This window comes from Oryctolagus cuniculus, chromosome 2 (assembly GCF_051225735.1).
Source record: "Oryctolagus cuniculus isolate XC-2025 breed Fujian yellow rabbit chromosome 2, ASM5122573v1, whole genome shotgun sequence".
Lineage (NCBI taxonomy): Eukaryota > Metazoa > Chordata > Mammalia > Lagomorpha > Leporidae > Oryctolagus > Oryctolagus cuniculus.
In genome coordinates this window covers 180,889,129-180,915,504 of record NC_142868.1, presented here as the reverse complement: position 1 = coordinate 180,915,504, position 26,376 = coordinate 180,889,129, and the positions used below count along the sequence as shown (strand labels likewise).

The window sequence follows — 26,376 nt, the reverse complement described above, 5'->3', positions numbered from 1 at the left end:
AACCATCAGGCTGCACTGGGCAACGGGGCATCACCCACCTTTCTCAATGTAAATATCTCTTCTGAACTTCTCCGTGAATGTGACATTTTCTTTTGTGAGTTATTTCTATTGCATAAGGTGGAATTACTGAAGCAAAGGCTAAAATGTTGTTTTGTTAAAAACAGCCAACTTTCAGTTAGAGTATGAGCCTAGTAAGGACTTGGAGTGGTTTTTGATAATAAGGTCTGAATAGATTTAATGGCAGGAGGCAAAAAGAGGTACAGTTGGCCCTCCATATTCACAGATTCCAAATTCATGGATTCAAACAAGTGTGAGCTAAAATTATTTGAAAAAAATGTCTAGAAAGTTGCAAAAAGCGAGCCTTGAATCTGCCGTGGGCTGAGTACTACACTGAATCCACAGGAAGGAAGCAACTGTGTTAGGTATCGCACGTAGTCTAGAGGTCATTTAACATACGCAGGAGGGTGTGCTCATTATACGCAAATGGTATAGAGACCTGAGCACCCGTGCATTTGCGTAGCCGCAGAGGGTCCTGGAATCAGTTCCCACGGACACCGCAGGCCAGCTGCATTCGAGGAAGAGAGGTGCGTGTGCGAAGCGGAACATTGTGGAATTATCTTCAGGATATCAGGGAGGGCCATTTTGCAGGGGAGGGAAAGGCTCCCTTCCTCTGGGACTGTGACAGGGGAGGGGTGGTTCTTTTTGTCTCTGATTTGCAAGGTGCAGTCCGAGTAAGGTGCTGGTTTTTCTGCTAAGACCTGGGTTTTCTCAGTAGAAGGGAGTCGAGGCCACTCGGCGAGGTCGGGGTGAGGCGAAGGCGGTGGGGGCCGAGCTCCTGAGGGTCTGACTTAGCAGCAGAGAGAAATGTGCCTGGGCGTAGGAGAGATGAATGAAAGTCTTGTGCAGTGTGAGGGCTGAGCTGCACCCATGAATTCCTGATGGGCGGAGCCTCTCAGGTCCCCTGGCCTCCAGCTGCAGCCGTGACAGGGGGCACGCGGATGGGGTGGGGGTGCCTGGCAGGTTCAGGGCAAGGTTTCTGAGGAGCCAGACCTAGGATGGCAGAGAAGCAGTTGATGCTACATCCGAAGGTGGCAAGAAGGGCTCTGGACCTGTAGCGGGCGCTGGCGTCAGCCAGAACGGGGACGGGACAGTGACAGGCTCCAGACAGAAGACAGGCTTGGAGCGGGGTATGGGGCACTGAGGCCATTTTTATTTTTGGTTGCTCACCTCTGTGTGGCGTTTGCCTGTTCTTCACACAGCCCTGGTATAAGCCAGTACCATTTTGAAGCTAATAATTAAAATCTCAGGCATAGAGCTGTGCCTCCGGGCTGGGACGGGCTGGGACGGGCTGGCTTTGAGAGTCATGAAGAAGTGAGGAGGGAGGGGGTTCAGTGTCTGGCTCAAGCAGGCTGTGGGGAGCCTCTGCTTGTCGGCCGGAGCGCCTGCGGTCCCTGCTTGTCACCCTGCAGAGTCGTGCCCAACCAGCAGCCTTATCCACCGTAACACCTGCGGCGGGGCCTTCCCAAGGCTGTGCTGCTCTGTGGGTCTGGCAGTTGCTAACTCTCTGGCCAGATGCCTTATTCCATCATTGCTCCATGGCCTCCCCACACAGGTTCTTTTCTCCGGACAGATGCAACCCCTTACGGGAGTGTGGTTTTGTGAGTGGTGTGGGCTCCAGACCTCACTCCTCCCCTCCAGTGGGTACAGACGGTTCCACTGTACACAGCAGCCCTGTTTCCCTCCAGCCCATGTTGCCCCTCCCCTCGTGTCCTCCTCGAGGATCCACTTTGCCCCCCTCACTAGTGGCCTGCATGTCACCGGCTGGGCTCACGCTACCTTATTGCTGCACAACCGAAGCCATTTGCAGAGCTGACCATCCCAAGCAGCCACAGAGGCTGACAGCAGGGCCCTGAGCAAGATGGGCACGCGGGGAGTCTGGTGCAGGCCTCAGCCTGGGGAGGAGGAGAAGCTGGGGCAGTTCTCTTTTCAGGGCCTTCCACCGAGCCTCAGCCTTGCCTGGACATTTTGTAAATGCCCTCTCATCAAAGCAGACATGAGCAGGAGTATGGCTCCCTGCCAGTCCCTACCAGGAAGGAACAAACAGCTTGCAGTGCAGGCCTCAAGCCAGGTGGCGTGGGAGCTGGGGTGCATTGTTTTGCATGGACTCTGTAAACACAGCCTCCTGCCCGCCGCGCCTCTCTCCCTAGTCGGCCAAGGTGGGACTGATTAGTCCTCGCCTGTACTTAGGGAACGGCCGAGGGCCACAGTGCAGAAAGGAATCCTGAGTGGACCAAGGAGACAGGCTTGGGGCCAGAGACCTGGAATAAATCATGCGTCCATGGTCCCAGTTTCCTCTTCTGTAAAACGAGGGGTCTCTGCATATGCTGTTCCCTTTTCTGGAACATTCCTGGCCTTTTGTAAGCTAACGCTCCTTACCCTCGGGTGTCCCGGCCACACGTCCCCCCCACAGAGAAGTACTCCGTGACTTCCTCCTCAGCTCTACTCCGGGTGCAGCCCCCAGGGAAGGGTTTTCAAGCTGTGGATCACAGACTTTCACACGGCTCTCAGCCGTAGTGGGTTGTAAGATCGACATATCAGGTCGTAACCAGCATTTCAAAAATGAATAGAACGGAAAATAGCAAGTGCACTGCTTAGCATTGTCTGATGAAACTTTTGGTTATGTGTGTGAGTGTGTGTGTGTGTGTGTGGATCTGTATGTTGGGTTGTAATGTAAAATGATTTTCACTAAAACAGAGAGAGTCGCTGCATTAAAAATACTCCACGCCTGTGTTTTTAATCTGTAGCCTTTAATGTGCTATTACAGATAGAGCAGCAAGTTTAATTATATAGCTATTTGTATGATTGTTCAGTTAGTGTATCCATTTCACTGGGTAGCCAGCTGCATGCAGAGGACCTGCTAGCGATAGCTGGGGCTCCACAAACAGCTGAAGGAAACGGCCCTCGTGAGGGTGGTTTTGTGGCTGTGGACCCTTAGTCAGGAGTGCACAGATCATGGCAGCAAGAGTAGACTGAAAAGCCCTCACGTTTGTCCCTCATGGACAAGGGTTGCAAAAAGGGTGATTCTTTGACTTCTTAATCTCTAGTTTGGGAGTGGTCCTAGGGACCACATCCTGTCCTAGGGACCAGGAAGAATCGAGAAGAAACCATGGCTACTGCCCTCGTCAATAAAGCCTCACCCAGGCCAGGGTTACCTTCCAGTGAGCTAGAGGCACTGAAGGCACCCAGAGACTGGGCCCCCACACAACCTGTGCTTGGGAAAAGAAAAAGCCGGCCCGCCTAGCATAGCCTCTCACGGGGTCTGTTTCCCACTGGGCCACGTAGGGATGATGGCTGCCCACCCAGCTGCCCACCAGGCTTCCCCTGCAGAACACCCCACCCTGCCCACAGCTCCCCGAGGTCTCGCTCCAGACACAGTCACAGTCTGGAAGGCTCCATCTGCAGTTCTCAGCAAGGCACTGCCCTGGCTCAGAGCTGTCCCAGGGCTTCTTAGAGGAAATAACTCCAGGGTACTCATGCCTCTGAGGCTCTCTGGAGGGGCAGGGGGACCCACGGATAACGCAGGTCCTGTTAGGAGTATTTAAGAAGGTCCCATATGTGCCTTTGTCTTTAAAATTCATCATTTGAACTCGGAGGGTTGTGCACATCTAGCTAGTCTGTGGAAACTAAGTGGCTTAGCCACCTAGTGCAGAGACCTCTCCGCGGGGGGACTAGGGAAAAACTGGTTGTTTAGAGCTCCCAGGCCTGTTAGCTGAACATCTGAACTTATCCGTTGTCTCCAGCTTGCCTTTCTGGACTTGGCAACCCCTTCCAATTCCGGAGATGCTGCCCATCAGTTTTCTAAAGAAGCTTTGTGAGATACCAAGCCGCAGCTGGGCTGTGGCTAGCAGGAGAGAGCTAAAAGAAGCAACTGACAAGGCCTTGACTACTGTGTGCCTGGGCAGCAGCTGCCCGTCACCAGTGGGCCCTCCCCTAGGTGGGGATTTGGGGAAAGGCCTTCCTCAAGTGGCTGCCAAGTCCATGGTTATTCCTCTTAAGAATATTCGAGATCTTTTTTTTAATCTCTTGTCTACCCCTCACTATAATAATGTTTGCCTGCACGCATTAGGTTTCCCATGAATTCAGAAATATGTATTATTCTCAAAATTATATAGCCTTGTCTATATTTTTCAGAGAAACTTCTTAGAGCCATGTATGTCTGCCTTAGTGCCCTAGTCATAGTAGCCATCAAAAGCCCTTTTTTGTGTAACAAATATAATTCAAAATTGCCTTTAAAAATAATTATTTAAAATTGTTATTTGTTTTCTGTATCTGAAAGATGGGCAGACAATAAAGAGATCTCCCAACTGGTGTTCACTCCCCAAACACCCTCAGATGCAGGGCTGGCTGGGCCAGGCCAAAGCCAAGAGCCAGGATCTCAATCTGTGTCTCCCACCAGTGTGGCAGGGATCCTAGTTGAGTCATCAGCCGCGGCCTCCTAGAGCGCACAGTAGCAGGAAGCTGGGGCTCCAGCTTAGACACTCAGATATGAGATACAGCATCCCAAGTGGCATCTTAACTGTACTGCCCAGTGCCCACTCTAAAAATGAAATATTTTCAAGGTGTGTTTCTGTATTTGAAAGGCAGAGTGACACAGACGAGGGAGAGAAAGAGAGAGAGAGAGAGCAAGCTTCAATGTGCTGGTTCATTCCTCTAATGCCTACAACGGCCAGGACTGGGCCAGGTCACAGCCAGGAGCCAGGAACTTCACCCGGTCTCCCGTGGGTGGCAGGGATTCCGACACTGAGCCATTATCTGCTTCCCCGGAGGTGCATCAGTAGAAAGCTCGGGCAGAAGCAGCGCAGCCAGTTCTCGACCCGGGCATTCCGACCTGGGAGGCCGGCATCCTAAGCAGCAACTTAACCCACTGTGCCCCAAACTAAAGCATGGCAGAGATGCCTAAAGGAACCAAAGGAGTAAGAAGTCCCCCCTAACCTCGTCTCCCAAAGGGAGCCATTGCCGCGATTTTGTTGCCAAAGATTCCAACATTTTTTTCTGAACTCATACTATCTATTCTTAAAAGGGTAGGATCTGGCCGGCATGGTGGCTCACTTGACTAATTCTCCACCTGCGGCGCCGGCACACGGGGTTCTAGTCCCGGTTGGGGCGCCAGATTCTGTCCCGGTTGCTCCTCTTCCAGTCCAGCTCTCTGCTGTGGTGTGGGAGGGCAGCGGAGGATGGCCCAAGTGCCTGGGCCCCTGCACCCGCATGGGAAACCGGGAGGAAGCACCCGGCTCCTGGCGTCAGACTTGCACAGCGCCGGCCACAGTGGCCATTTGGGGAGTGAACCAACAGAAGGAAGACCTTTCTCTCTGTATCTCTCTCTCACTGTCTAACTCTGCCTGGCAAAAAAAAAAAAAAAGCATAGGATCTTACTCTCTGTCTCATCTATAAAATGTTGGAAAAGATAAACAAGCGCAAATGAGAAAAGTAAAACCGTTGTAATTCTGCCCCTTAGGAGTGGCAGAGGGTTGGCTTCAGTGGACTTTACCTGCAGGTCCCTGCTTGCAGGCCACGCCACGTAAACAGTCCAAACGCAAATGTGTGCTTGTTCTGTGAATGCAGCCCCAGGCCCCCACCTCCACCCGCCGCAGGTCACCAGCCCCAAGCTGCTGTTCACTGTGGTCATGTGACTGCGTCTTCTTCCAGTCCCAGAGTGTTCACATTAGACGCTGCTCCCAGAAGCTTCTGGAAGGTGGTGTCAAAGGAAACGTCTTTGTGCAGAAGTAGCCCGCCGGGATGCACCGCCCTCACAGGTTCCTTCAGGCAGAAGACGCAGCAGGGCCCCGACCCAGCAATGGCTGAAGTACAGGGGTATGCAGTGGGAACCAGGCAGGGGACGCGCTGGAGGCGACGACGTGGGTGCGGGTGTCTCCTACAGCAGTGACCTTGGCACTTGGCAGGCAGACTAAGCTGACTGGCCTTTGGTGCAGCGTGGGTCATCGGCAGGTGCCCACTGCACGTGATCCACAGGACGAGTCTCACGAGGTGGACAGGGTAAGGGGACCAGAGACACTGGGGCAGTCACGGTGACAGGAGAGTTGGCGGGCTCTCGCGGTGAAAGCTGGGGTGGTTCCTGCGGGGTGCTGGTCAGACGGGAGGGCGCGAAGCTTTTCCACTGGAGAGGAGAACGCAGGAGGGAGCGGCCCGGTGACGGCAGCTCCTGAAGGCAGGTGGAACTGAGGCCCTCGAATCTGCAGCAGGGCCAGCAGAAGCCGAGTTCCCGTCCCGCTCCTGCCCGTCCGTAGCGCTGGAAAATGATGATTTCTTCCTCAGAAATAAATAAAACTTCCCCCTCCGAGAGGCGAGAAAGCATTCATTATTAATGTTTATTTTCGTATTTACAGATGAAAGGCATTCTGACTTCAAAGAGGTAGACTTGGGACTGGGAAAGAGAATTAATTTTCAACACTAAAACTATCTGCTAGAAAATATTCATGCCTATTTTGAAAAGTTTCTCGTGGTTGAACATAAAGTTGGAGAATTTCAAAGGGGAACTTGACAATAGAGGGATCAGAGAAGAGTGTTCTAGGACAGAAGTGTCTGTGTTCCCAGCCACCCAAACTCATTTCTAGGACAAGGCTTAGACACAGCGCCAGCAGCAGCCTCCTGCGACACGCCAGTGGGCGCTCTGAGAAGTCCCGGTGAACGCCTCGGAACCTTGCCAAATAATTAATGACTTAATTCTGCTCCAGCTCCTCTTTTCATAACACCGAGAGCTGAGACTCCAACTAATGAATTTCACTTTTAAAAAGACGCTTGCGGGTTACTTGTTCTAGTTTAGAGCATAAAGTTCAAGGTAGCCAGCACAAAAAGGTCCCATCCCCCGGGACCGCCCCCTGCAGGGGACACATTCCAGTGTCTCAGCATTCTGTGGTGTTGGGAGGTCATGTTTGTCCTAGTCCCTAGCTCTTTTTCAAAAATTTGCATATCTGATTATCAAGAGAGAACACTGAATACATTTAGCCGCTTTTTAAATGGTGGCAGAAGAAACCAATTAGCTAAGTGGTCATTAATCAGTGAAATCCGTTTTAGCATCGGTACAGGAAGTAAGCATATTTCTTTGTTTGTTCCCCCAAGTTGCTTAATCTCATCGCAACATTCTAGAAGACTGAAGCTTCCAGAGATGACGAAAAAAAAAAAAAGCCCATGTTTTGCCATGACTCAGCTTAACTCTGGCCAGGCCACGGATGGCTGAGCAGGGCAGGAGCTGCGCCGGGCAGTGGGGAAATGGTGTGTGTGTGCTCTAGGGCACAGCTTCTCAACCGCAGTCCTGCTGCCGACTTACCAGGCGAGGTTGTGAAAAATGCAGCCCACGTCTGTCCCTCTCTGGGGAGGGCCCAGGAAGCTACATTAGGAACAGGCCGGTCAGGTGATGCAGGCATACCTCGGAGCTTGTCAGGCAGACTAAGCTGACCGGCGTTTGGTTTGGCCCAGAACTTCTGCTTTAGGGGAACTCCCTTCTCGGGGTGTATGGGGTCAATCTTGGCTTATAGGGCTTCACCCAAACCCAGAAAATGACCCTTGTCACTCCTTAGTGGAAAAGTCATCCTGCACCACCTTCTGTATCCCTTGGACGCAGGAAAGGGTTGTGCCCCGGCTCAGTCCTGTTGCATGCAGGGAAATCGCAGGTTTGTCATTGATCCTTGCGTCTGCCAGCATCCCCCCCTCAGCTTTTTCGTATGTGGCCGAGTAATTCCGACACCTTTGCGTCTCCAGCTGGTGTAGGAGCCAAGTGCTGAGAGGTACCTCTCCTTGCCTTTCTCTGTGGGACCGCCACCCGGAGAAGAACAGGCTGGGTGGCACTTCTGATGGCTGTCCCACCGCACAGCGACAAGGACTCACTGAGCTCCGGAGCCCTGGGCGGGCCCTGCTTGGTCATGGTCAAGGAGAGAAACGGCTTGTCTCTGAGTGAACCAGGCACTCTGCGCGTGCTGCCCCCACGCTGCCTCGATGACTGAGAACAGCCCCCAGGGCCAGCAGGATCCCATCGAGTGAGCGCAGAGGGAAGGCGGAAGGCTGGCGTGAACTCTGTCCTCAGCCTCGGTGCTGACTCACTGTGGTGGGAAAGCCAGCACCCAGCGCCTCTGTCTGCCCCTCCGCAAAGGGAGGCTATTACCTGCTCCCGTTGCCCAAGCGTGAGGTCAGTGCCGGGAAGACTTTGAACATCTGAAATGAGGGAGGATATAAAACTACAAAGTGAGCGTTGCTGTCTGAAGAGTGAAGAGGTGCTGGAGGACGAGCCGCCTGTGTGCGCGCCGCCTCAGGGACCCTGGGACCTGGATCTGCCTTGTGCCTGTCTTACCGAGGGCAGCGTGAAGCCACACTGTCACGTAGGAGAGGCAGCCTGAGGCAGTGACTCAGAACAGGGACTTTGTGGCCGGCTGCCTACTGAATGGGAATCTTACAGTGGGGATGGGGCAGCTGCAGCTTTAATAAACTCCCAAGGTGGCTCTGAGGCACCCAAAGTCTGAGCAGCAGCCTGGCCCCAGCAGACCACCTACAGTTCCCGCATCTCTCTCCCCTGCTCAGCCCCTGCCCTGAGGCCCGTCTGCGCATGCCTCGGCTCTTGGGTTGCCTACTGCTAAGTGAACTCAACCGTTGCTTCAAGGCCAAGTCACCTTCTGTCCAGAACCTCCCTTGAACCTTTTCAAAGGATGGAATTGTTCCCAGATATGAAAGAGTACTGTGCATAGGAAATGAGCTGTCTGTGTACCCCGCACGGAAATGTAACCATGATACTTTTAGAGAAAAAAATAGTCACCGAATGTATTTCTAAACCTTTTTTTGTTTGTTTTAAAGACATTTATTTGAGCCGGCGCCACAGCTCACTAGGCTAATCCTCTGCCTGCGGCGCTGGCACACCAGGTTCTAGTCCTGGTTGGCGCGCCAGTTTTGTCCCGGTTGCTCCTCTTCCAGTCCAGCTCTCTGCTGTGGCCCGGAAGTGCAGTGGAGGATGGCCCAGGTCCTTGGGCCGTGCACCCACATGGGAGACTGTGGGGAGCAGCCCGGACTGGACTGAGTTACTGGAATTAAGACTTATTCTATGCATCTGCTCTCCCACAATATGGCGCTGGGAGAGAAGTAAACAGCTTCCGCACAGCTGCCTCCAGTTCAACTAATAAACTGTAGGACTTGCTCCTGATTGGAGGAGAGCAGCGTACTCGGCGTGTGGGCAGCCGAGTTAGGATTGGCGGAGGAGGACTATAAAGGAGGAGAGAGACGGCATGCACCAGGAACATCTAAGGGGAACATCTAGCTGAAGGAACACCCGTGCAGCCCCCGAGAAAGCCGGCCGGCGGTGTGCCGCTCCCCTGCGGAAGTGGGGAATGTGGCCAGGGGGAACTGCCCTTCCACGGAGGTGGAAGGGATAGTAGCCAACCCGGGAAGAACCAGCAGCAAACCCGGGGAGGGCCGAGCAGACGAAAGAACAGCGCAGGGTCCTGTGTCGTTCCTCCACGAAGAGGGGGAGCGACGTAATGGTGCCGTGACTCGGATAGGAAACCTAGGACGGATAGCAAACTTAGGAGGGAAGAAACGGGAAGAAAAGGGAAATTACCGGAGAGAGAGACTAGCAAACAGCCTAGGGAAAAGCCGGACGAAAAAGGTGCCGGAAGAAGCTATTGAAAGCCTAGGCATAGACTCGGATACGGACTACGGGGGGAAGCTGGGAGAAATCTCTAAGGTCAAAAGCGAAAGTGAAAGCTAGAACAAACAGGCTCCGACGCGGACTGTGGGGAGAGGCCAGGAGAAATGAGGGAGGAGTATTGTTGGAGGAAAGCTTGGGGAAACATACCGGGTAGAGAAAAGTGTTAGGGAAATTGAAGCCGCGGGGGGCAGGCCGAGGCGGATACGAAAGCCACTTTAGGATTCTCAAGTTAGCCCGGGAATAGGGGGCGAAAAGTTGAAACCAGAAGCTGAAACGTAAGCCAGATTGGGATCCGTCTGATTAGCCCGGGGAGCAAAGGACGGGAAGCCAGATCGTGGGGCGGAGACGTATGCTGGGTTGAATTCGCCAGGCTAGCCCGGGGAACTTAGATTGAATGCTAGTGGCGGACACGTAAGCTACGCTGTGTGACTCGCGGAGGCTGCCGTGCGCAGAGAGAGCGTGCGGGGCACAAGTAGATAGGGAACGGGGCTGGCGCGAGGCCGTGGTGCAGACGCGAAGGGCGTGGGGACCGCGGAGCGCGCAAAGCCAAGCCGCGCAAAGCCGAGCCGCGCAGATGAGAGAGGCTGAAGCGGCTCAGAGCCGGGGAGGCGCCGAGAAGCAGCCTCGGGGCGGGGCGAGGCGCCGGGAAGCTGCGCGGAGCCGTGAAGCTGCCGGCAGGGCGAGGCGCCGGGAAGCTGCGGGGATAAGAGAAACAGAAGTTTAGAAGTAAAGTGAGAGAAATAGGAATGCTGGAAGATAGAAGTAAAATGGGAGAAATAGGAATGCCCGGAGATAGAGAAATAGAGAAATAGAAAGGCCTCCCCTCAACATGCCAATGAGAAAGCTTGGATTCGGTCTGCCTGATCAAGTGAGGCGATGAGCACCTGCGGGCAGCTAGCAGCTTATGCACCGCAGGTCACCGAAGACAGGCACGAATTAACATCAGTAAGGCTTCCCCACAATACAACAATTAGGAGGCTTGGATTCGGTCTGCCTGATTAAGGCGGTAAGCGCCAGCAAGCAGCTCGACCAGAGTATGAGCTGCAGGTCACCGAAGATAGGCACGAACCAACACTAATAAGTCTCCCCCACAATACGGCAATGAGAAGGCTTGGATTCGGTTTGCCTGATTGTTAGGGCTTGTAAGCCCCTGCAGGCAGAGCAAAGCATGCGCTGCAGGGCACCGAACACAGGCACGCATCAGCGCCTAAAAACCTCCTCACAACATGGCGAAGAGAGGACCCGGATTCGGTTTGCCTGATTGATAGGACTTGTAAGAGCCTGTGGCAACTCTAGCAAGTAGAGCAGAGTGTGTGCCGCGGGACACCGAAGACAGGCGCGTATCAACGCCAAAAAATAAAAAGAAAGGGGGATCTGTGGGGAGCAGCCCGGACTGGACTGAGTTACTGGAATTAAGACTTATTCTATGCATCTGCTCTCCCACAATATGGCGCTGGGAGAGAAGTAAACAGCTTCCGCACAGCTGCCTCCAGTTCAACTAATAAACTGTAGGACTTGCTCCTGATTGGAGGAGAGCAGCGTACTCGGCGTGTGGGCAGCCGAGTTAGGATTGGCGGAGGAGGACTATAAAGGAGGAGAGAGACGGCATGCACCAGGAACATCTAAGGGGAACATCTAGCTGAAGGAACACCCGTGCAGCCCCCGAGAAAGCCGGCCGGCGGTGTGCCGCTCCCCTGCGGAAGTGGGGAATGTGGCCAGGGGGAACTGCCCTTCCACGGAGGTGGAAGGGATAGTAGCCAACCCGGGAAGAACCAGCAGCAAACCCGGGGAGGGCCGAGCAGACGAAAGAACAGCGCAGGGTCCTGTGTCGTTCCTCCACGAAGAGGGGGAGCGACGGGAGACCAGGAGGAAGCACCTGGCTCCTGGCTTTGGATTGGCGCAGCGTGCTGGCCACAATGCGCCAGCCATAGCGGCCACTTTGGGGGTGAACCAATGGAAAAAGGAAGACCTTTCTCTCTGTCTGTCTCTCTCTCACTGTCTAACTCTGCCAGTCCAAAAAAAAAAAAAAAAAGGCTTATTTATTTGAGAGACAAAGGGAAAGACAGAGAGAGGTCTTCCATCTACTGTTCACTCCCTGAATGGCCACAAAGCCAGGAGTTTCTTCCAGGTCTCCCACATGGGTGTAGGGACCCAAACACTTGGGCCATCTTCCACAGCTTTTCTAAGCTATTAGCAGGGAGCTGGATTGGAAGTGGAGCTTCCAGGACTTGAATCGGTGCCCATATGGGATGCTGGCACCGCAGGCCAAGGCTTAACCTGCTACACCACAGTGCCAGCCCCTCACAGAATATAGTCAATCCCACCTTAAACAGTTGGGCATATATGTGTGTATGTACTTTGAATATGCATATCAAAAGGCCTGAAGAATATACATGCCTGTTATGAGGAACTTTTTGAAGTTTTATGCGTGTCTATATTCTTGCAATTTGCATACTACTTTTATAATTTTTTGAGCTTAATAACAATTAATTACCAAAACAGTAACTGCTGAAATAATAACCGGGGGAGAACAGATTGCTGCTACGGCCTTTGTTCTCACGTGACCTCTCTGTGAGTCTCCCTCCCCTGTGCAGCTGTGAGCGTCTCCCTGGAAGGGCCTCCCACTGCTCCTCTGCTGTCTCCCGTGCCCAGGGCTGCCCTGATGCTTGGCTGTTGCGTGGCACATTCTCACTGAATTTCGAAGACCTCTAATAGGTGCTGGGGAGGCTCCGTTGATCAGCTCCCGGGTAGTCAGGCCTGCCCGTCAGTTGGCTTGTCTCATCCTAGTAGAGTGGCAGTAGCAGGAAGGACCAATGCCACCTCTAGCCTCCATTGCAAAAGAGTTTTGTGGTGGTGGGAGGGAGAAGGGGACTTTGAAGGTGGTGCCTGGATACAGGTGGTCTGTGGGCACTGCCACTCACTTCATTAAAAATCACTGCCGCAGGGATGGGCGTTGTGTTGCAGTGGGTTAAGCTGCTGGCTGGGACACTCACGTTACGCTTGGGAGTCCTGGCTGCTCTGCTTCTGACCCAGCTTCCTGCTAGTGCCTCCTGGGAGGCAGCAGATGAAGGCTCCAGTGCCGTCTGCCACCCCCAAGGGAGACCTGGTTGGAGTTCTGAGCTCCTGCCTTCAGCCTGGCCCTGGCCCAGCTCTGGCTGTTGCAGGCATTTGAGGAGTAAATCAGCCAATAGAGGACACTGATCTCTCTCACCCCACCTTCCAAACAAGTAGAACTTAAAAATAAACTCAGTACCCCAGGGGCAGGCACTTGGCCTAGTGGTTAAGTGCCTGACCTGGGTTTGATGCCGCCCTGGCTCCCAATTCCAGCTTCCTGCTAACGTGGACCTTGAGAGGCCACAGCGATGACTCAAGTGACTGGTTTCCAGCCTGCATGTGGGGGACCTGCTTGAGTTCCTGTCTCCTGGCTTTGACCACCTCCCCCCCCACACACACACGCCATCGCTGGCATCTGGGGAGTGAACCTGCAAATAGGAGAGCTCGCTCACTCTCTCTCTCTCCCTCTGAAATGAATTAAGAAAAAAATACTCTCCAATTTGATGACTCATGTCTGCCTGCTCCAAAGTAATTTCTACTCCTTTTTTTTTTAACTTTTATTTAATGAATATAAATTTCCAAAGTACGGCTTATGGATTACAATGGCTTCCCCCCCATAACGTCCCTCCCACCCGCAACCCTCCCCTTTCCCACTCCCTCTCCCCTTCCATTCACATGAGGCTTCATTTTCGATTCTCTTTATATACAGAAGATCAGTTTAGCATACATTAAGTAAAGATTTCAACAGTTTGCTCCCACACAGAAACATAAAGTGAAAAATAATAGATGATTTTTTAAATGATGATGAAATCAGATCAGAACTATTGTCATGTTTAATCCCAGTGAGAGTCAAGTTGGGAATTGATAATTTCTTCTTTTTTTTATATACGGAAAATCAGTTTATATACATTAAGTAAAGATTTCAACAGTTTGCACCCCCATAGAAACACAAAGTGAAATATACTGTTTGAGTACTCGTTATAGCATTAAGTCTCAATGTACAGCACATTAAGGACAGAGATCCTACATGATCCTTTTTCTTTTTTTAAAAAAGTTTTATTTTATTTATTTGAAAGACAGCTACAGAGAGATGTAGAGCCAGAGATAGAGAGGTCTTCCATCCACTGGTTCACTCCCCAGATGGCTGCAACGGCCAGAGCTGAGCTGATCCAAAGCCAGGAGCCAGGAGCCTTCTCCAGGTCTCCCACATGGGTGTAGGGGTCCAAGGACTTGGGCCATCTTCTACTGCTATCCCAGGCCATAGCAGAGAGCTGGATCGGACGAGGAGCAGCCGGGACTAGAACCGGCGTCCATACGGGATGCCAGCACTGCAAGCCAGGGCTTTAACCCCCTGCGCCACAGTGCTGGCCCCAACTCTTTTTTCAAAACAGAATCAAGCTCCCCATTTCCTTTGCTGCACCCACATGAAGAAGTGGCATTATTTTCACACAGCTGCCTCAGTCTTGCCTTCTACCTCCATCCGCAATCCTAAGTCAGGAGGTTGCCCAGTCAGCAGTGCGGGACCTTTGTTCTGCCAGGGCCCCTGGGGCATTGATAACATCACTCGCCGGCGTACAAACATCATTCGCCTGCCGTAGATCTGCTGAATGTCAGACCCGCCTGCAGTTGCCTTGGCAGGGGCTTACACGACCCGCAGGCCCTCTGCAATGCCCTGGCAACTTCCAGGCATCCACTCCCCGTCTTCCTTTCGTAGATCAGACTCACAAACGCTAAATTAGCCGGGATGCAAGTGACGACTGTGTGTCCTTCCTGCTAAGAGCAAGAGGCTCCCACTGCTGTCCTTGTGAAGTGGTGGTCGCAGGTCTACCAGCTTCTCACTGCGCCTCCCGAGGCTGCTTGTATGAACGCTGGTTCCCTGTCTCACCACCACCGTCACCATCCCACACACACCCTTTGTGCCGACTTTCTAGGAGAAAGGGGATTTTACAGATCTCAATGTCGTGATGTTGGGGAATCAAGCCCTGGTATGACTGCTGTTACTAAGAGAGAAGAACGAAGGATGGGTGTTCATTTTACTGTGTTTACATCTAAAAGCTTAGCAATATCTTTTAACAAAAAAATTCTGTTTTAAAGTGTTTTTTTAGGGGAAGTGTGGCACACCTCATAAGTAATGTTCTTAGATAACTTTTATTGTTTTCTATTTTTTTAAAGATTTATTTATTTACTTGAAAGTCAGAGTTACACAGAGAGAAAAGGAGAGGCAGAGAGAGGGAGAGAGAGGTCTTCCATCTGCTGGTTCACTTCCCAGTTGGCCACAACAGCCAGAGCTTTGCTGATCTGAAGCCAGGAGCTTCTTCCAGGTCTCCCACGCAGGTGCAGGGGCCCAAGGACTTGAGCCATTTTCTACTGCTTTTCCAGGCCTTAGCAGAGAGCTGGAAGGGAAGTAGAGCAGCCAGGACTTGAACTGGTGCCCATATGGGGATGCTGGCACTGCAGGCAGTGGCTTTACCCGCTATGCCACAGCGCTGGTCCCCTAACTTTTATCATTTTAAGTCTGGACCTATTCTAAGAGTTAGGGGTGGATGTCTGGGGTAAGAGAAGACAGGTTACTCAATAAACGTTAAGCATCTACTTTGGTTTGCAGTGGAATTGAGAAGACAAATATGAGGCACTGTTTTAGCTCATTCCTCATCCTCTCTTAGCCATGTGTTCTGACATCACTTCAAATCACAAACTGTCTACACTGCAGTGAGCCGCAGTAATCAGACAGCAGTGTGTCTAGCGAGAGCTCAGGCCTTCTCCAGGACGCAGAAGGAAGTTGTTCTGAGGATCAGAGGGCTCCCTCTGGAGGAAAGCGCCGGGGTCAGGAGGGTGGGTGCCTCCTGCTGCTGTCCCTGGACACTGCAGGTGACCATGCTTCTGTGTCAGGCGTGACCCTTGCCTGCCCGTGAGTCTGCCAGATTAAGGCCAGCAGGGGAGCCCAGTGTCTCCTTCCCAGCCTCATGGATTCTGATGTCTGCTGGATTTAGGATAGGATGGACCTCCCCCTTCATCCTACTGCTGTAGGCCCCGTGGGCAGGTAAGAGTCTACGTCTGGCAGGAAAGCCAGGACTCTAATGGACACCTTGAGAACCGTGCTTTGTCCGCAGCAAGGGCTGGGCTTCTCCCACAAGACGGAGACTGAGAGCACTGACACTGAGGAGCGCCTCTGGGAGCCCCGGGGTTTGGGCCGAGCCCTCGTCTTGGCGGGAGGGAGCTGTCCAACATTTCAGCGTACTTCTGCACCTGCTCACTTTGAAAGAAATGTAGTGATGATCAGGCAGTCTCTTTTTTTTTTTTTTTTTTTTTTTTTTTTTTTTTTTTTGACAGGCAGAGTGGACAGTGAGAGAGAGAGTAACAGAGAGAAAGGTCTTCCTTTTGCCGTTGGTTCACCCTCCAATGGCCGCCGCAGCCAGCGCACTGCGCTGATCCGATGGCAGGAGCCAGGTGCTTCTCCTGGTCTCCCATGGGGTGCAGGGCCCAAGCACTTGGGCCATCCTCCACTGCACTCCCGGACCACAGCAGAGAGCTGGGATCAGGCAGTCTTGACTCTGTGCGCTCGTTCTAAGGAAACTGACACGGGTCAGGACCTGGCCTCTCACGTCCTAGTTCTGACAACTTAATGATCAGCTCTTGATGTTGCGGAGCCCTGGGAAAACTGACACGTTTACTCGTTCCGGCACATCTCTAAATCAGTGTAGAGCTGCAAGGGGTGTACTTCTCCCCTGTATTGGTGCCCTGAAAATCAGAAAGGTAATCAGGACTTTCTTTGTGAGCGTGAAATCGGAGCAAATAGAGTTGGGAGACGTGAAGCAATGATATGTCACCCACACCATGGTGAAGCTCAAGGGTGATGAACTCCCACCCCCCCACTCGATGTGTTGCCGTCTGTCCTAGAGAGGGGAATGCCAGTTCCAAGTACACGGGGCTAGAGACCGGAATGCCAGTTCCAAGTACACGGGGTGCTACTCCTGTGGACATTGTTGAAATCACACGAGCACAGGTTTACTTTCCAAGTATCTTTTTTTTTTTCCGTAACAACCAACACCTCTGTTAAACTACCATCACAACAACTCCATATCGTGCCATGTCACAGTTTCCCAAGTTTGCAGCTTATTTTATGTGGACAACTTATACTTTTAAGTCCATGCTTCCCAGACATCAGGAGGACTCATGAATCTCATAATATCTCCAAGTCACTCTGTTTCTCCCTGTAGGGAATCCTGTGTGTAACACATAGATATTTGTTAATTTTCTGTATGGGCTGGATAGAAAATATTTTATATTATGCAGACTATATGGTCTCAGTCAAAACTATTCAGTTCTGTTGTTTGTAACACAAAAGCAGCTACAGATGGCCGGGAAGTGGACAGGTTGGTTGTGTTATAGTAAAACCGTATTTACCAGAAAAGGGGGCCCTGGCTCGTAAGTTTCCAGTCCTTGCTTAATAATCACAACCACTAAAGAGGCTCTTCCTGGGCCTTTCCTGGATTTGCTGTGGTCCTTTTTGATCCTAAATACTAATACAGCACCTAAGTGGTTTCCACTCTCCCCTAAAAAGACCGGGAATCCTTACAGAAATGATTTGTTCAAGACTGAGGTAGGGAAGCTACAAGTTGAACCTGGATCAAAGTGGGGAACTTCTGGGAGAATGAGGGAAGGATGGGATGTGTCAGAAGGACTCACGAGAGCTTGCAGGGCTCCCACTGCCAACGCTGGCACAACTGGGGCATTGAAAATATCGTAGTCATGTGTTATAACTCTTTGAATAAAATAAGCTGGATTTATAGTGATCAAAACAGATAAAGAAAGAATAAATGGAAGAGAAAGGCAAGGCTGCTCCTTAATGATGGAGTCAGGAGAAAGCATGGTACTCAAACATTGGAGGGCAAGTCAGAATGGGAGCTTTTCCAAACACGTGAGGGGTGTGTGTGTGTGTGTGAGAGAGAGAGAGAGAGAGAGAGAGAGAGCCTCCCCAGAAGACAGTGCAGGGCCTCCTCCATTTGGAGACCTCTGATGTTTGAGCCACAGCAGACAATGGGAAGAGAGCGGAAGGAAATGTGTTAGAACAGCCTGGCCCACTCGTGTGCCCGTTCCCTCTTTCCTGCCATGAGCCTTACCAATATCGAGGTCTTGCAGTCTGCTGAGTCCAAAATGAGGAGCTCCTGCCTCCAGGGTCCATGAGCAGCCGTAGGAGACAAAGGAGACTTTAGGCCGGTGCCGTGGCTCACTTGGCTAATCCTCCGCCTGCGGCGCCAGCACATGGGGTTCTAGTCCTGGTTGGGGCACTGGATTCTGTCCCGGTTGCTCCTCTTCCAGTCCAGCTCTCTGCTGTGGCCCGGGAGTGCAGTGGAGGATGGCCCAGGTCCTTGGGCCCTGCACCCACATGGGAGACTGGGAGGAAGCACCAGGCTCCTGGCTTCAGATCAGCGCAGTGCGCTGGCCGTAGCGGCCATTTGGAGAGTGAACCAACGGAAGGAAGACCTTTCTCTCTGTCTCTCTCTCTCTCACTGTCTAACTCTGCCCATCAAAAAAAAAAAAAAAAGTGGAGCAGCTGGGACACAGAGCAGTGCCCACATGGGATGCTGGTGTCGCAGGCAGTGACCTTACCTGCTATGCCACCAGCCTGGTTCTTGATCCCACCCAGACATCCCCACAGGGCGTCCCCAGCTTGACACTTGCCCTGGTGGGGACCTCTCCACTCCCTGGGGTGGCTCTGCCGCCCATAACCAGCTCTGCAGGGAAGGTTTTCTTCAGTGGCCCATTCCAGACACAGAGCTCTGAGGTGTGATTCAGCCTGCTGTGGCTCCTCAGACCTGGAACCCGGGGCAGGATGGGGGTGGTTGTAGGAGGTGAAGCTGGAGACAGGTGGGTGCCAGCCTTGGGGCGAGCACTAGAGGGCAGTGGGGCACTGTAATGATGGGCTCCCGAGAACCGGACGTGCAGCCTGCAAGGTGGGGCTAACGATGCCATTGGCACAGCCAGGCTGCACGGCGTCCAGAGGAGCAGACGAGAAAAGAAGTGCTAGGGCCAGGCACAGGACTGCAGTCAGCCAGTGTGGTCAGGGCCACCTGTTGTCAGGCCCATCACAACGGCAGCTCCTTTTGGGCACCTGTCAGTTTGAACCCTGATGTATTTTGCACACTTTGTTGCAAATCCTTCTGTCTTATCAAATAGCTTCCATTTCTTTAAGACCCAAATGTGGAACCTCTGATGTACGTCTTTTGAGTATGTATATCAGCCTCTTACGTAGCCTATCAGCGCAGTTCTGTCAGCTGGTGCTCACAGAAGTGGCAAAACGTGAACTTGACCTTCAGAGAAGGAGTGCATTCAGGCCAAGTCTAGGCAGTGAGGTGGGCAGTCTCAGGAAGACTGACACCTAGGGGTTGGGGTTGGAGAAGTCAGAGAAGAGGCGGGCTGGGGGTCGGGGGGAGTGAAATGACATCATGAACACAGGCCCAAAAGTGCGGTGTTATCCCACAGAACCCGGAGACAGAGAGGACCCCCAGAGGGTGCCAGGGAGGTAGAGGGTTACATCAGCGTTTTGGCACAGTTGAAGGAAAAGAGAACGGAGCCCAGGAATCTGTCCAGTCACAAAGTGTGGGAGTGAGTGTGGGAGGGACGAGGCGGGCGAGAAACACAGTGGCTGGGTGACAGCTCGGCCGGGGCGGGAGTTCTACACGCACTTCCAGCGTGACCGTTCATGGGTCCTTGCGGAGTTGTTTAGCATTTCAGCAGCTGGTACAGATTTTTTTTTTTTTTTTTGACAGGCAGAGTTAGACAGTGAGAGAGAGAGAGAGAGACAGAGAGAAAGGTCTTCCTTCTGTTGGTTCACTCTCCAAATGGCCACTATGGCAGGCGCTATGCCGATCCGAAGCCAAGAGCCAGGTGCTTCCTCCTGGTCTCCCATGCGGGTGCAGGGCCCAAGCACTTGGGCCATCCTCCACTGCACTCCTGGGCAACAGCAGAGAGCTGGCCTGGAAGAGGAGCAACTGGGACAGAACCTGGCGCCCTGACCGGGACTAGAGCCTGGTGTGCCAGCGCCTCAGGTGGAGGATTAGCCTAGTGAGCCGCGGTGCCAGCCTGATACAGATTTAAAATATAAATTAGTTCTAGCATTTTGCCATACAATATTTAACCATTTCCTCATTGTCATTATCAATGTTTCCATTTAGATTCTGAGTATATTTCTCAGTATTTTTAAACAGCAGTTTGAAAGAAAAAGTTCGTTTTTCCAAACTACTTATCTTTCTACCAATTCTTAGTTGTTGGTTCTTGTATTTTACTTATTCACTTGAAGGCAGAGAGACAGCGGCAGACAGAGAGATCTCCCACCTGCTGGTTCACTCCCCAAATGCCAGCATCATCCAAGGCTGGGCGAGGCCAAAGCCAGGAGCCAAGAACTCAGTCCAGGTCTCCCATGTGGGCGGCAGGGACCCAAGTGCCTGAGCGATCCCTGCTGCCTCCAGAGTGCTCATGAGCAGGAAAATGGGATTGGGAGCAGCTGGGACTCGAACCCAGGCCCTCTGGTCCCAGATGCAGGCATCTCAGGTGGTGTCCTGCCACCGGCGGTTTTTAAACATGATTTCACAAGACACGAATGTTTTCAAGATTTAAAAATATTTATTTCTTTATTTAGAGCAGCCAGGAGGAAATGGAGTGGGAGGGGGAAAAACCAAGAGAGAGAAAGGGAGAAAGAGAGAGAGAGCCACTCCCATACACAAGTTCACTCTCCAAATGCTTGCAACAGCTAGGGCTGGGCCAAGCTGACGCCAAGAGCTGGGAATTCAGTCCAAGTCATCTACATGGGTGCCAGGAGCCCAATTACCCAGGTCGTCCCCACTGCCTCGTAGGGTCTGTTTTAGCAGGAAGCTGGAATCAGGAACGAGATCTGGTATCAAACCCATATACTCCAGTATGGGCATGAGCACCTTAACAATTAGACTACATGCCTGCTGTGAACAAGGTCTGAAGTTTTTTTTTTTTTTTTTTTTTTTTTTTTTTTTTTGACAGGCAGAGTGGACAGTGAGAGAGAGAGACAGAGAGAGAAAGGTCTTCCTTTGCCGTTGGTTCACCCTCCAATGGCCGCCGCTGCAGCCGGCGCACCGCGCTGATCCTGGCAGGAGCCAGGAGCCAGGTGCTTTTCCTGGTCTCCCATGGGGTGCAGGGCCCAAGCACCTGGGCCATCCTCCACTGCACTCCCTGGCCATAGCAGAGAGCTGGCCTGGAAGAGGGGCAACCGGGACAGAATCCAGCGCCCCAACCGGGACTAGAACCCGGTGTGCCGGCGCCGCAAGGTGGAGGATTAGCCTATTGAGCCACGGCGCCGGCTAAGGTCTGAAGTTTTAAGATGCACATAGCAAATTTTCACTCAATTATATAGATGATTTTTTTACAAGTAAGTGTGTGCATTTGTATTAGTGTTACGCTTTATCCTGATCAGAAATCAATAAAAGAAATGTCAGTACTGCCACTCACCTGGTGAGTGTGGTGAGACAGGTGATAGGAAATGTTCTGGGGCTTGAAAGACCTGGTACTGCTCAGAGAGCTCACCGATGAGCAAGCGCGCCAGGCCCGTGAGATAGCGGCAGGTGCAAGGCTGCGGGGCCCACTGTCAGTCCCTCTTCTGTCAAAGCCAGCTGAGGCAGAGGAGGGAAGTAGAACGAAGAGAAGAGGGAAAGATTTAAAAACGGGGAGGGAGGGGAGTGAGGAAGAGATGCCTCACAAGAAGAATGACCTACCCTTGTTCCACTTAGTAACGTATGAAGTGCTCTCGGACAGGTTACCTCGTTTAATTCCACCAAGAAGCTTCTTTAGAAAAGAGCGAGAGTTGAGGAGGTTGGAAACAAGGCCCGGGACCCAGCGGGGAGAGATGCGCCAAGGAGAGCTCGAGTGACGCGCAGCCTCCCGGGCGGTGCTTGCTGAGAGCGCCCTCCAGTGGAGGTGGAGCTCCGTGCACCTGGGGCACCTTTTAAAACCCCAGATCTAACTGGGAAGTCGGCAGCACCCAGACAGAATGTAGTTATCTCAGCGGCTGGTGTCAGGACCTCTTGCTGAGCGACCACAAGTTTCTGCCTTTACTTCTCTGTCCCCTTTGCCGCTCTAGAAATATTTTCATTGTGGGGCCAGCGTTGTGGCATAGCAGGCTAAGCCACCGCCTGTGATGCCGGCATCCTATAGGGGCACCGGTTCATGTCCTGGTTCCTCCACCTCTGGTCCAGTTCCAGTGGTGGATGGTCCCTGCCACCCACATGGGAGACCCGCATGAAGCTCTTGGTTTCAGACTGGCCCAGCCCTGGCCGTTGTGGCCATTTGGAGAGTGAACCAACAGATGGAGGATTTCTCTCTCTCTGTCTCTACCTCTCCTTCTGTAGCTCTGACTTTCAAAGTGAATAAATAAATAATTTTAAAAGAAAAAGAAACACTTTATTGGGATTTTTTTCTTGTCATAAAAATAATACATATTCATTGTAGAAAATTTTAAAAATCTAAATAAACCTAGAGAAGAAAATAACACTCCCTATGACCCTCCGTCAGGCAGAACAATTATAGTTTTAGAATCTACTCTTGCGTCATTCTTCTATGCCTGCATTTTTGTTTTGTAATATTTTCCCTCCCATGTAATATATTGTAAATATCTTTCCACATCTTTGTCAGTTGGGACAGTGTTTTGATGCCAGTAACAGCAAGCCCCATTACAGTGGCTTGAACAAATGATGGAGGGTATTTTGCTCGGGGTGGGAGCCTAGGAGCGCGAGGTCCGGGTGGTGGTCAGCCCAAGGGCATCGTCAAGGACGAAGCTGTTGTGTTGCGTCACGATCTCAGGTGCTCTTGGCTCTAAGGGGGCTGGAGAAGCAAGTACCGCATTTTTCTGGCCTTCCGAGTGGAGATGGGCAGGGCCTCAGGGTGCTGGACAGGCGCTGAGTCAGTTGGCCATCGGTGCCAATGAGTCATTGCACGCCCGGTTGTTGCTGCTGTTTTGGACGACAGAGAGAAGGAGATTTCCATCTGCTGGGTTACTCCCAGAATAGCTGCCATTGCTGGCGCTGGGAGAGGCCAAAACCAGGAGCCTGGCAGCGCAGGCGCTTGTTAGTTATTAGTAAGGGTCAGCATGCTTCCTGTGCTGGCTAGCCTCTTCTGTGCAGGGGTGCCGAGTACCTGCGCCCCTGAACCATGCACCGTGATAGCCAGTAGGCGTCCCTGTCTTACAGTGAGGCCCTCAGGCCTGCAGAGACACCGTCTCTGACCCGAGTCCGGAAGATCATGAGAGGCAGAGCTGGAGTTGGGTTCCGTGGAGTGTTTCCCACCAGCTCTGTGATTCCATGGGCCATGGTGCCCATCCACGCGGCTCCATGTGCCAGCGTATTCTTAGCAAATACACCAGAAGCCTTCCTGTTTGGGCAGTGCTTCCTGAATTCTCAGTGCCCCTACTTTCAGCAACATCTCAGGAAATCCTAAATCCTTTTTCCCTCTTAAGCTTCTCCTCCTCCCCGCCCCCCCCATCCCCAATCTCCTAGGGGAAGACATGACAGGAATATGTTGGATACTGTGTAACTTTGTCTTGGCTCCCTGGAAATGTGCATTTTCCCTGTTATTACCAAACTTCCACTTTTTTTCTTCTCAAAACACGTTTCTCTGTAGCTCGGGTGTGACCATAGTATTTACTTTCTTTTAATAATTACCTTTGGTGAATCTTTCAAAACTTCATATACGGACATTTTCTAGTACCTCATGCTTAGAATAAATTACGTGGAATATCAAGAACTTCATAAAAAAGAAGAAACAATGCCACAGGTGTGTCCGGGGTCGGTACATTCATCTCTTCCATAGAAGGTGTAAAGGACAAGAATTCATCATCAGGATTTCCAGATGTTTCTTAGACACGACCACACACATGATTCGCGGGCTCCTCAAACTCTACGGCCCAAAGCAGGTCACAGAAGGGTAAGCGCACACAAGGGCTTCAGGAAAATAGAATTAAAAGATAATGCGAGGGAAGGCATGTGGCCTAGCAGCTGGGACGCCTGGTGGGACGCCCACGTCCCGTATCTGAGTGCCTGAACCCACTCCTGGCTTCAGCCCCTGCTGGGGCAGACCTGGGGCAGAGCAGGGATGACTTCAGCGATGGGGTTCTTGCTGCTGTGTGAGACCTGAAGTGCACTCCTGGCTCCCTGCATCGGCCTGGCCCAGCCCCAGCCACTGCAGACACTGGGGACTGAAGCAGCAAATGGAAGCGCAGTCTCTCTCTCTCTCTCTCTCTCCCTCTCTCCCTTTCTCCCTCTCTCCCTCTCTCCCTCTCCCTCTCTCTCTCTCTCCCTCTCTCCCTCTCTCCCTCTCTCCCTCTCTCCCTCTCTCCCTCTCTCCCTCTCTGACTCTGCCTCACAAGCAAAAAGGAAAAATGAAAGAAAGAATGCACATTTTCCATGAACTTTTTGAAGACAATATGGGTAATAAACATGGAAATGTATTCTTTCTCACTAGTAATTGAAACATATTTTAAACAACAAAAAAGTTAACAACAGTAACACAGAGTCAGTTTGAAAATGAGCACTCATAAGCTTCTGGAATAAAAATAAAAGGCATGGCCTTCTTTGGAAAACTTTAGGCCTTAAAACATACGTGATGCCTTTTGCCCAGGAATCCCTTTCCCCAAGGAAATAGTAATATATTTAGACAAAAACTTAGTGTTCGAAGATTAATTCCAGGACTATTTAAACATGAAAAATATCCAACAAATGGAGGATGATTTAATGAAATCATGGAATACTATGTTCCATTAAAGGCACTATTTTTTATTTTTTTAAGATGTATTTATTTGTTCATTTGAAAGGCAGAGCTATAGAGAGGCAAAGGCAGAGAGAGAGAGAGAGAGAGAGAGCGAGCTGTCTTCCATCCACAGGTTCACTCCCCAAATGACCACACAGCTGGAGCTGAGCGGTTCCAAAGCCAAGAGCTTCTTCCAGGTCTCCCACATAGATGCTGGGGCCCAAGGACTTGGGCCACCTTCTGCTTTCCCAGGCCACTGCAGAGAGCCAGATGGGAAGTGGAGCAGCTGGAACTCGAACCAGCTTCCATATGGGATGCTGGCACTGCAGGTGGTGGCTTTACCCGCTACACCACAGCATCGGCCCCAAGGCTCTATTTCCTAATTCCCTTCTTTGTTGGAGTACCACAGTGTAGCATTGGTGAGCGCCTGAGCCGTACCCCACACTCAGGCCTCGCTTCCTGCAGTTTTCTCCGTCCTTCCAGCAGCTTGGCCGGGAACTGTGGCGTCATCCTTGATCCCTCTTCACATCCCGCCGTATCCTGCGGAAATCACATTGGGTAGTATTCCCCCTGCTTTCCAGACTCCTTATAAAGCATGAAGTGGAAAGGCTTGGGGAGAAAGAAAGCAGTCCTGTATTCTGCTTGTGGGGTTAAGGTTTGCGTTCCTAATTCCAAGGCTGGTTTTTCTCCTGGAGTGAAGTTATCTAACAGTCTCTTCCCCGAGCGGAAACCAAGACCAGACGGCCTCCCTGAGAGCATGACACCTAAAGGGAGGGAGGGCAGACACCCCCCCACCTGTGTAACACGCCGAGGTCCCTGGGCGCAGCACCCAGCCCCCACCTGTGTAACACGCCGATCCCCGGGTTCAACACCCAGTCCCCACCTGTGTATCACGCGAGGTCCCCGGGTTCAACACCCAGCCCCCACCTGTGTAACACACCGATCCCCGGTTCAACACCCAGCCCCCTACCTGTGTAACACGCCGATCCCCGGGTTCAACACCCAGCCCCCCACCTGTGTAACACACCGAGGTCCCCGGGCGCAGCACCCAGCCCCCACCTGTGTATCACGCGAGGTCCCCGGGTTCAACACCCAGCCCCCTACCTGTGTAACACGCCGAGGTCCCCTGGGACAGCACCCAGCCCCCACCTGTGTATCACGCGAGGTCCCCGGGTTCAACACCCAGCCCCCCACCTGTGTAACACGCCGAGGTCCCCTGGGACAGCACCCAGCCCCCACCTGTGTAACACACCAAGGTCCCCGGGTACAACACCCAGCCCCCACCTGTGTAACACGCCGAGGTCCCTGGGTACAACACCCAGCCCCCACCTGTGTAACACGCCGAGGTCCCCGGGCGCAGCACCCAGCCCCCACCTGTGTAACACGCCGAGGTCCCCGGGCGCAGCACCCAGCCCCCACCTGTGTAACACGCCGAGGTCCCCGGGCGCAGCACCCAGCTCTGGCTGGCTCCTCATTCCGATTCCCTGCTAAGATTCCAATTCCCTGGCTCAAGTCATTGGGTTCCTAACCAATGTCAGTTCCTAGCTCCTGGCTTCTGCCTGGCCCAGCCTCAACCATTGCAGACATTTGGAGAGTGAATCGTAGATAGGCACTGGCTCGCTCCCCCTCTCTAAAATAAATATCCATTCCTTTTCTTTAAAACATGAATAAATAATAAAAAATAATAAAGATGGAGTGGTAGATTCCAAGGTGCACCTGCAATGGACAGAATATGTGAGGGAGAAGGTAATGGGACTCATTGGTGGTAAGCCTACTGGCTGAGAAATGGTGGGTACATTCTTTTTTTTATTATTTATGTATTTGAAAGGCAAAGTTAGAGAGAGAATGAG

The 26,376-nt window shown here is 52.1% G+C and overlaps 1 protein-coding gene and 2 long non-coding RNA genes across 9 annotated transcripts in view; all 3 read left to right on the top strand.

The window, feature by feature from the left end:
* MAPRE3 (microtubule associated protein RP/EB family member 3) overlaps positions 1-26,376 on the top strand; it is a 53,016-nt gene that overhangs the window by 10,738 nt on the left and 15,902 nt on the right. The gene's annotated exons all lie outside the window — the stretch shown is intronic.
* Positions 5,736-7,911, top strand: LOC149128167 (uncharacterized). Its single transcript, XR_016229532.1, has 3 exons — positions 5,736-5,871; positions 5,961-6,054; positions 7,777-7,911. It is a non-coding gene; the product is annotated as an uncharacterized LOC149128167 (long non-coding RNA).
* LOC149128166 (uncharacterized) lies at positions 19,729-26,006 on the top strand. Its single transcript, XR_016229533.1, has 2 exons — positions 19,729-20,726; positions 21,096-26,006. It is a non-coding gene; the product is annotated as an uncharacterized LOC149128166 (long non-coding RNA).